The 10,894-nt window shown below is 45.8% G+C and overlaps 2 pseudogenes; one reads left to right on the forward strand and one right to left on the reverse strand.

The window, feature by feature from the left end:
- LOC102843958 overlaps positions 1-1,862 on the reverse strand; it is a 21,066-nt pseudogene extending 19,204 nt beyond the window's left edge.
- An 8,492-nt stretch (positions 1,863-10,354) lies between these two features.
- LOC102865533 lies at positions 10,355-10,693 on the forward strand (annotated as a pseudogene).
- Positions 10,694-10,894: the final 201 nt, after the last annotated feature.

A 10,894-nucleotide genomic window follows, 5' to 3' on the forward strand; every position in this document is an offset into this window, starting at 1 on the left:
TCATCACCATAGGCTCTTGCTCATATGTTGTTTCATGAAATTCTTCTGTGTCTTCCAATTCTTTTCGATACAGTGACTCAGTATATTCCTTCCATCTTTTTTTAATACTTCCGGGATCATTTAACGTTGATTTACTGCAACACAAGATATTTTCTCGAATTTGCTTCTGTAAAAACTTAAAATAACAAGGAGCAACCATTAATGCTGAACACACTCTTAGGAGAGGTCCAAGAATTGGGGCCAGCCAAGTAAAGAGTGGAGTTTGCCATCATCCTAGTTGTTAGCTGCCTGGGTTTTCTCTGTTTCATAAATTATCTCTGAGTTTGTGTAAGGTATCTAGATTTTCCTCTACTACACCACTTTCATTGATATAATAACAACATTGTTCATTGAGAAAAAGAAAGGTGCCACCTTTAATGGCTGTGAGCAAGTCTAAATCTCATCTGTTCTATAATACTATCCTGGGCAAGGGAGCTGATTTGCTGTTGTAGGAGGCTAGAGAATTTGCAGAGGCTCCTATAACTGTAGTTGTCATTCTAAATTTGCTGAAGTTACTAAGAGTGTCCTAGTCCACCAACACCTATACCTACTGCGACAACAGAGGATGCCAAGGAGAGTCCTACTAGGATGAGAAGAAAGACTGCCCATCTGGACCAGTGTAGGTGAGGAGTGTTAAGAAGAACAGTAAGCTCCTCCTGTGTATACATCATGAGTTGAGGCACTAGCATGTCTGGGACACGAAAGGAATGGAGATGAAGTGTCAATTTGTTTGTAAAGAGTTGAATTGCACCAAAAGAATCCTCCAGGAGGGAAATACAGAGTGCTAGACACAACAGTAGTGGCATTACAGTTAGCTGAAGGAGAGGACAAGCTCTAACAGTGAGAATAACTAGTATTTATATTAAGTTGGAACAGAGAAACAGAGGGTATAGGGTTTCCTGGAGTACAGGTTAAATTGAGATGGAAAGCCGAGGAAAGAGGAACTGCTTAGAAGTGGGGAGCAATCCAGGAAGACACAAAGAAAGCAGTCAGAGATGTCTCCCACTTCAGTCTGATTAAGCAGCTAGGCTCCCTGGAGAATTAGAGGCAACCAGGAAAAGGGATGTGTTGGGTCAGATGATAAAACTGATGATTTTTGTTGTTGAATGGTGTTTGACAGGTCAGCTAAATGTTCAGTTTCTGAGACTATGTGGGTGTAGACTCAGAAAATTTTTCATGAGGCTGCTGGGTATGGGTTTCTGTAATTATAATTTGGCTTCAACACCTTTAGCCCATGGACTATTCCATGGGTCAAAATTAGTTAGAAAAAGTGTAGTTTCGGTTTGATCTGCATGTGAGAGGACTCTAATTTTTTTCCTGTCTTCAAGCTTGAGTATGTCAAAATAGCGAATAGTGTGGATTTTAAAATCATTATAGGGACAACCCCTCCCCCCGTAAGTTTCTGGTTCTTTTTTGCAATAATCATGTACTTGGTCACAAAGAAAACAAATAGCAGGGCTGAGTATGTTCACAAACCAGTTGAGGAATGTAAAGGATTTAAGTTTAGAACAAGGTAAAAGGATATGTACTGCAGATTGGCAGCCTTTAAGGGAGCAGTTTGCAAAGCCTATTCTTCGAGTGTAGATGTTTGATCCTTCAGTATAAACTTGTTTAAACTAAAACCTCCACACAAACGCTTGGGCCTTAATAGGAGGGGCTAGGAGAAGGGTCAGAGAGAGGGACAGGAGGAAGGGAAGAAAAAGGGAGGCCTTCACTTGGAAGACGTTACCTGGTGAGGCGTATTTGGATGGGTCCAGTTGGCTCAGATGTCCTGGTGGCTTGAGGTTCAGGGTTTGTAGGCTCTTATTTGATGTGTGAGACATGGTACCAGGATGGATGACCAAGGAGTTTGATGGCTGTGGAGGTGGTTAATATGACAATATGAGGACCATACCAGCAAGAATGCAGGGGGTCTGAGTGTAGGCTTTTAAGAAAAACGGAGTCACCTGGATGAAGGAGGGGATGTTTGTCTGAGGTAGATGTGGTGGGGGCTGACAGAAGGGTCCTATCAGCGTGTTTCCATAGAAGGTGTCATAATAGAGATAGGCTCATGTGGAAAATTATGTGTGAGGAGGAAAGGGTGCCCGTAAAGCTGTTCAAATGGGCTGAGTCCAGAGGGAGAGCATAGAGTGGCATGTAACCTACTTAATGCCAGTTGAGAGTAGAGTAGGCCAGAAGAGTTTTACCTTGAGAGTGAGTTTGGTTAGGTGGTCTTTTAGGAGACCATTGGCTCCCTCTACCTTTCCGGATGACTGAGGATGATAAGGTACATGCAGCTTTCAGGTGACATTCAGGATTGTTGACACCTGCTGAACAACTTGAGAGACGAAAGCAGGCACATTGTCTGATTGAATATGGGTAGGTAAGCCAAAACCGGGTATAATTTCTTCTCTGAGAGTAGAAGCAACTACTGTTGCTATCCCATGTGCTATAGGGAATGGTTCAATCCAGCCTGAAAAGGTGTCTATTAGAGTTAGTAGGTAGTGCCACTTTTTGTGTCTTGGTATGTGAGTGAAATCAACTTGCCAGTTTAGTCCTGGCAAAAATCCTCTTGCTTGGTGTGTAGGAAGTTTGGGGTGCATGCCCCCTTGGGATGAGACTTTATAGCAGCTAGAGCATTGAGAATGAGCTCAGTGTATTTATCCTTCCAAAGAGGGTGTGGAAAACAAAGGATAGACAAAGTGAAATATGGCCTGTGGAGAGAGTTGGTGAGGATCTCAGTAGATTGGAGTTCAGGTAGAGCAATTCTATCTCCAAGAAAGATCCAAAACTTGAGTGTGATGTGTCGTACCTTTGCTCGCAAGCTGTCAACTTCAGCATGGGAATAGGCTGGACTAATTTCAGTAGTGAGGAAAAGGACAGGAGCAGATGAGATGCAGGTGAGGCTGTGGGCAACTGCATCAATTAGCAGACTGGTGCCCTTTGCAATGTATATTAAGAACTTATGAAGGCAAAAGGAGAGGTTTTAGCAGCTTAGAGATGAGGTTAGCATTAATAACAGGTGAACCTTTGGTAGTAAGGAACCCCTGTACTTTCCATAACGCAGTATGGCAGTGAGCAATAAGGAAGGCATATTTAGAATCAGTATAGATGGTGACTCGCTTCCCTTTGGCTAAAATTAGGGCTCTGGTGAGAGCAACTAGTTCAGCTTTTTGTGAGGAAATGCCTTTTGGCAAGCAGTCAGCCTTTAAAGTGTTTTGGTTAGTGACTACTGCATACGCTGCTCTGTGGTGGCCTCCAGGGCCCAGGGCTGAACTGTCATCAACAAATAGAGTAAGGTTGGGGTCTGATAAGGGAATGTCTGTAAGGCCAGACCTGGGTGAAGACAGATTATTGTACACTTCTGGACAGGAATGTGTGACGAGAGGAAGGTTGGAAAGAAGAAAGGAGCTAAGTTAAGGGGTGGTGCCACTTGAAGAGTAAAGGAGGAGTTTTCAATAACCAGGAGGTAAAGTATTTTAAACATGACAGACTAAGAAAGGGTAAAGCTTTGTGTGTGAAAAGGTCTGTAAGATGACATGGAAAATAAACAGTGACAGGCTATGAGAGCATAAGTTTGAGAGCTTCTCTGGCTAACTGACTGCATGCAGCTCTAAGGGCATGCAGGCAGGGTGACCACCCTTTTACAGTGGTGTTAATCTTAGACAGGTAAGCACCTGGTCAGTATATGGGTCCTGCAGGCTGTGTAAGGACTCCTACTGCCTGGCCTGGGCTCTTGTTCGTGAACAGACAGAAGGGCTTAGTTAGGTTGGGAAGAGAAAGGGGAGGAGCAAAAACCAGGGTGTCACGAAGCATGAGAAAGGCTTTGTAAACTGTGGTAGAAGAAGTGGGCCTATGGAGTTTTCATGGGAGTTTTCATGGAGTTGTCATGCCAGAGTGGCAAAGTTTGGGACCCAGTGTCGGAAAAATCCCACGAGCCCAATAAAAGAGAGTATTATTTGGTCTGCATTTTCAGGTGCTTGCAGAGACTGAACGGCTGAAAGGCAGTCAACAGTGAGAAATTTTATGGTGGAGGTAAGAAGAACCCCAAGATACATGACAGAGGGTAAAGACAGCTGAACCTTGGGTGGGAAGATGTTATAGCCTTTGGTTCCCAGGAACTTAAGGAGTAGAGCAGTGTGACAGCAAGAAAGATCCTAGGAGACGCTGCATAGGAGATCATCACATATTGTGGCAGAACACTAGGGGACAGAGAAATAGAGGAGAGATCTTGGCTAAGAGCCTGACCAAAGAGGTGGGGGTTGTTGTAGAACTCCTGTGGGAGCATGATCCATGCTAGCTGTCATGACATGTGGGTATTAGGGTTTGTCCATGTGAACGCAAACAGGAAATAGGATTCAGGGTACAAGGGGACTATGAAGAAAGTGTCTTTTAGATCTAAGACTGTGAGATGGGTGGTGGTTGGTGGGATGTGTGAGAAGAGTGTGTAGGGTTTGGGAACTGTTGATAGTATGGGGATAACTGTGTCACTGATGAGGCATAGGTCTTGGACAAGATGATAATTTCCTGATGGTTTACACACTGGGAGGATGGGAGTGTTACAAGGGAAGTTAATGGGAATTAGAAGGCCCTGACTGAGAAGCCTGGAGTTGATGAGAAGAAGACCACGTCTATGAGTAACAGAGAGGGGAAACTGGGATTGAGAGGGGAACAGTGTGGGATCCTTCAGGGAGATGCAAACAGGTGTGAGGTGGATGGCGACTACTGGTTTTGAAGTGTCCCACACTACTGGCTCTACTTCAGAGGGAGGAAGGGGCAGATTACCATCCTGGGAGGTGGAGAGGTGTGAGACAAGAGGAAGTGGAAGAGAGATATTCATAGGAAAAGAGGTCTGAGGAGTAGAAATGATTGCATGGAGTAATTGTAAAATGTCTCTGCCTAACAGAGGAACAGGGCAGGAAGGCATAACTAGGAAAGAGTGTGTGAAAGGTGTCAAGTATATACAACAGGGGAGGAGTTTGATGTGGGATGGTAGGTTTGCCGTAAATCCCCATAAATGTGATTTGGGAAGGAGCAGTAGCACCTGAGAAGGTGGGGAGGACAGAGTAGGTAGCCCCTATGTCTATTAAAAAAGATATAGACTTACTTGCTACGCTATAGTGACTCTAGGCTCAGCAAAGGTTATAGAGGTCCTTGAGACTGGGCATGTCAATCTTCATCTGTGAGGCCCAGGAGTTCCAGGGGTGGGACTGCCTCACAGGTGGACAGTAACTCGCTGAGGCTGTGTGCAATGGGTGACCAAGCCACAGTAGGGCAGTCACTTCACCAGTGACCTGATTTCTTGCAGGCTGTTCATGGCTTAGTTGGTGGTCGTGGCTGTGGGCACATCCTGGCATAGTGGCCATTCAGGCCACACTTGAAGCAGGCTCTGGGTAGGGTGGTGTTGCTCCCTAGACCACTCTTACCTTGTTGCACTGGCCTGAGAACTGTCCGATAGACTGGGTTTGGAACGCCACCTTCTAGTGAATGCAAGCCTGTTTGGCTGCTTTGGCCCTGTCCTCCCTGGAATTTAAAGCTCTAAAAGCAACATTTACCAAATATTAAGGTTTGAGGGCCATATTCAGCCTTTTTAAGTTTTTTTTGGATGTCTGGATCTGACAGGGTGATAAAATGAGTAGCTAAGACTGTGGAACCTGGAGCAGGAGAAGGAGCTAAGCAAGTATAATGGGTTAAGGTTTCAATTAAGTGATTTAGAAAGACAGCTGGGCTTTTTTCAGGACACTGTGTGATTTCCTGGAGTTAACAAACTTTCTGAGCAGCGCTTTGCATGCCTGAGAAGAGACACTGGACCATGCATGTGCCATCCTGGACTTGTTGATAATTTCAGTTAGGCTCAGTATTCAGGACGGCAGCAGCACCTATTGGCATTGTTTGCTCAATGAGATGTACCTGGTCTGCGTGCACATGAGCGGCTGCTAGAATGTGATCTTTCTTATCAAGAGTAAGAGTCGAAGTGAGAATGACATGGAGGTCCTGCAAGTTAGATTAAAAGCTTGAGTTTGTTGTTGTTGTTGTTATGTGCCGTCGAGTCGTTTCTGACTCATAGCGACCCTATGCACAACAGCCCTAAACCCTGCTCTATCCTGTGCCAACCGCACCGCCTCTGACACACCCATCCCGATTACCCCAGTCACCGAGTCAATCCATCTCATAGAGGGTCTTCCCCTCCTGCGCTGTCCCTCCACCCTCCCAAGCATGATGTCCCTCTCCAAGGACCCGTCCCTCCTGGCAACATGTCCAAAGTATGTCAGACGAAGCCCCAGAATCCTTGCCTCCAAGGAGTAGCTTGGTTTAATCCTCTCCAAGATGAATCTGTTTGTTTTCCTGGCAGTCCATGGTACATTCAGTATCTTTCTCCAGCACCAGAGCTCAAAAGCATCTACTCTCCTTCTGTCCTCCCTAGTCATTGTCCAACTCTCTGATGCATAACAAGCAATTGCAAATACCATGGTCTGTATCAGGCACACCTTAGGCTCCAGAGAGACACTGTTGCTCCTGAGTACCTTAGAGAGGTCCCTAACAGCAGACTTTCCCATCTCGATATGCTTTTTGATTTCCTGACTGCTGGTGCCAAGAATGTTGACTGTGGAACCAAGCAAACTGAAGCTGTGAACACTCTCAATCTCTTCGTCATCCATCCTGACGCTGCCAATTGGTCCAGTGGCGAGAATCTTTGTCTTCTTGACATTGAGCCTCAGTCCACACTGAAGGCTGCAGTCCTTGACTCTTCGCAGCAAGTGCATGAGGTCCTCCTCAGTTTTAGCAAGCAGGGTTGTGTCATCTGCATAACGGAGATAGCAAAATTCTTTGTGATACTGGGTGGGGTTTGCAGAAAAGAATCCGAGGCATTTTTCAATAGCAAAGAGATCAACTAAGGGAAAAGGAACAGGAACTCTAACCATGCCCTCAGCCTCAGCCACATCACACAAAGGACAAAGGAGATCAGTAGTAGTAATTGGCAAAGAGAAGGGAGGGTAGTGGCAGAAGTGCTGGAGCTGGAAGGAAGGAGGTCGAGAACTCCAACCACACCTTTAGTCCTAGCTACCACATGCAAAGGAAAAAAGAGATTAGTAGTAGCAATAAGTGAAGGAGGGCCAGGGGCAGAAGTACTGGAGCTGGGAGTGGGGAGATCATGCGAGTGGGTTTGTGAACTCACAGGAGAGCTAATAGAAGATGGTGAGGGTAATTCTGCTGAGGGAGTAACTTCTGGCTGGGGATAGGGAGGTGGCGGTGAGTGAAAAGGGAGAGCGGGAGGAGCAAGCGGAAGTTCAAGGTGGGAAGTTCAAGTCTTCAGACAGGTCAAAATAGGAGGAGGAGGAAGGAGGAGGAGGTAAATTCAGTGGAGGGTGAAGAAGGAGGGTTTTTTCAGGCAAGAGGGACTTGAGCAGTGACAGTTCAAACACAGTTCTGGACAAGAGCAAAGAAACCAGAATGCCTGAATATAGGGTACCTCCAAGTTTTGGCCAAGATAGTGACAATAACTCTCTAATGCTGTGAGTAAAGTATAAATCTAAGTTGCCATCTGAGGGCCAATGAAGCCTGCCATCTAGTTGGTGTTGAGGCTAAGAAATAGAAGATGAAAGGCTTTCTCTGTATATTTAAATGGTCCTGAACCTTAGGCCAATGAGAAAGTAAGCACCCACGTGCTGTTTTGGGGTCAAATTTAGAGGATTATGAACCCATCCCTTCCTCGTCCGGGGCAAAGTGTGGAGAGAGGTGGGCATTCCAGTATCAGTCCACACAGAGCAAGGAGGAGGTGAGCTGCTGGATACCTGGGGCATCCCCTCAAGCCCAGAGTTCAGAGGCCAGACCTGTGCTAGGAAAGTGCTGGAAGCCTTGGTGCGTGCAACTACAGCCAGGTTCCTGGAGAGCAGTTTCCACAGGAGAAGGAGGTGAGAAAGGTTCGCAAATCACTTACCACAAACAGCTAGTCAAAATGGTAAGGTTCAGAGATGGCCTCATTCTCAGTGGGTTCTCAGGGCAGTGGCGTGTGCTTCCCAGGGCTTGATTCCCAGCAGAAAGGGCAGGTGGGGGGGGGCACCAGTAGCAGCTGTGGCAAGCCTGGCACACCCACTTTCCAGGACCTGGTCCTCAGCAGGGAAGGGAGGGGACAGTCCAGCGACACAAGCTTTCCTGCGTTTCAGCACCAGGATGTTAGGTAAAACAGGCATAGAAACCAAAAATAAGCAAAGAAGCTTTTATTGGGGCTCTCACACTCTTGGGCACTGTTCTCTGACCCAGGTTGAGGTGAGGGTGGTGGTGGGGGGGGAGAGAGAGATATCTTCACAGGATGAGTCAGAGAAGTTTGCACATGGCCTGAAGAAGTGGCTTTTAAAAAGACTCAGAGAAAGGGGCCATCTCCTGGCAGGGATGCTGGGCCCTATGAGGAGAAGTGTAACATCAGGATTGGAGGAAGATCCATCAACAATCTACGTTATGCAGATGATACAACCCTGCTTGCAGAAACTGAGGAGGACCTGAAGTGCTTGCTGCAAAGGGTCAAGGACTGCAGCCTTCAATATGGATTATCAAGAAGACAAAGATTCACATCACTGGACCAATTGGTAGCATCAGGATGGGTGGTGAAGAGATTGAGATTGTTGACAGCTTTAGTTTCCTAAAACTGAACTGTCTGAAAGGAATATATGATTAGGCATTATATGTATGAGAACAATCTGGAACAAGGGGTGCATTGTGTGGTGGGTGGACTGCGGAGAAATGTGGAACAATGAATAAAAAATGAAAAAAACTATCAAAAGATGAATTGCGCCTCTCTAAAGTACTCAAGAGCAGCGATGTCAGTTGAATGGCCTTTCAGCTTGTTACTCGACATCTGGGAACTAGGATGAAAGCAGCAGCCCTGCTTCTGAGGGGTGGTAGTTCTGGGTATCCTATGGACTGCCAAAACGGAGAAAGGCCCACGAAAGGTATCCTTAGAGGAAAAGATGGCAGATCTTTGTCTCTCATACTTTGATTATGTTCTTAGAAATAATTTTCTATTCCTTAGAAAGGGACATCCAGCTTGGAAAGATGAAGGGTCAGTGATAGAAAGGACAACCTTCCACGATGTGGGCTGACACAATGACTGAAGCAATGGGCTCAAGTATGTCAGAGATGATGATGGCACAGGAAAGGACAGGGTTCAGATCTGTTGTTCATAATGTCGACTTGAAACATCCTTGACCACCTCTAACAACATATTAATTAGCAGTCATTCCTCACGTCCTATGCATTTGAAAGACAATGAATGAGGGTGATAGAAGATTCCATGTGATGTTGAAGAATGTTACATACATAACCTGGACTGCCAAAAGAACTAACAAGTCTATTATGATAAATCACATGCTTAATCAGGAATTTAAGGAAACACAAATATATGCTGTAATTCCTTTTGTGACAGATCACAGGAAATTAGTTTCTTCCTGAAGACAAGAGGTAGCTAGGTCCCCTCCAGAGAGAACGTTAAAAATCTGTACCTGTAAACTACTTCCTTCCTGAGCTAAGCTAATGTGAAATCTATACTTGGACCAAGAGGCAGTCGTTAGGACAGAGCAAGGTAACACCACATGGTTCAAAATTGGGAAGGGTATACGCCAGGGATGTGTCCTATCTCCATACCTTTCCAACCTGTATGCAGAGCAGATTATCCAAGAGGCTGGGCTCTATGAGAAGTGTGGCGTCAGGATTGGTGGAAGATCTATTAACAATTTGCGTTATGCAGATGACACAACCCTGCTTGCAGAAACTGAGGAGGACCTCATGCACTTGCTGCAGAAGGTCAAGGACTGCAGCCTTCAGTATGGACTGAAGGTCAATGTCAAGAAGACAAAGATTCTCACCACTGGACCAATTGGTAGCATCAGGATGGATAGCAAAGAGATGGAGATTGTTCACAGCTTCAGTTTGCTCGGCTCTACGGTCAACACTCTTGGAACCAGCAGGTTTCGCATTAGGACGATGAAATATTCTGGAATTCCCATTCTTCTCAGAGTCAGCCACAGTTTGTTATGATCCACATAGTCAAATGCCTTTGCATAATCAATGAAACATAGATAGACATTCTTCTGGTATTCCCTGCTTTCAGCTAAGATCCATCTAACATCAGCTACAATATCCCTAGTACCACGACCCCTTCTAAACTCAGCTGGAAAATCAAAAGGGCCGAACTCAGCCCCCAATCACTGAGCCGCCACCGAGGACTCAGCTGCCTCCCCCTCGAGCCCCCTCGCTTCCCGACGTTCTGTCCCCCCTGCCTGCCTTCTCCCGCCACCGCCTTCCACAGGCCATTTCCACCGAGGAAAAGGAATCTTACCGTATGTCCACTATCCAGAACCTCCACTCTGTCAACCCCTTTGCTGATGCAAGTAAGGGTGATGACCTGCTTCCTGCTGGGACTGAGGATTATATCCATATAAGAATTCAACAGAGAAATGGCAGGAAGACCCTTACAACTGTCCAAGGGATCGCTGATGATTACGATAAAAAGAAACTAGTGAAGGCGTTTAAGAAGTTTGCCTGCAATGGTTCTGTAATTGAGCATCCAGTATATGGAGCAGTAATTCAGCTACAGGGTGACCAGCGCAAGAACATATGCCAGTTCCTTGTAGAGACTGGACTGGCTGAGGACGACCAGCTGAAGGTTCATGGGTTTTAAGTGCTCGTGGCTCACAGAAACTTAAGTGAGGATTTCCTTGCAATGAGTAGAAAATTTCCCTTCTGTCCATTGTCACAAGTTTAAAACTTCGCAGCTTGTATAATGTAACCATTTGGGGTCCACTTTTAACTTGGACTAGTGTAACAGGGCTGAACTCGTTCAGCATTTCTTAAGCTCAAGGAACTGAAGAACAAATTCGAA

The sequence above is a fragment of the Elephantulus edwardii genome, unplaced genomic scaffold (genome assembly GCF_000299155.1).
Source record: "Elephantulus edwardii isolate Elephantulus edwardi_28Jun2011 unplaced genomic scaffold, EleEdw1.0 scaffold00086, whole genome shotgun sequence".
Taxonomy (NCBI): Eukaryota; Metazoa; Chordata; class Mammalia; order Macroscelidea; family Macroscelididae; genus Elephantulus; species Elephantulus edwardii.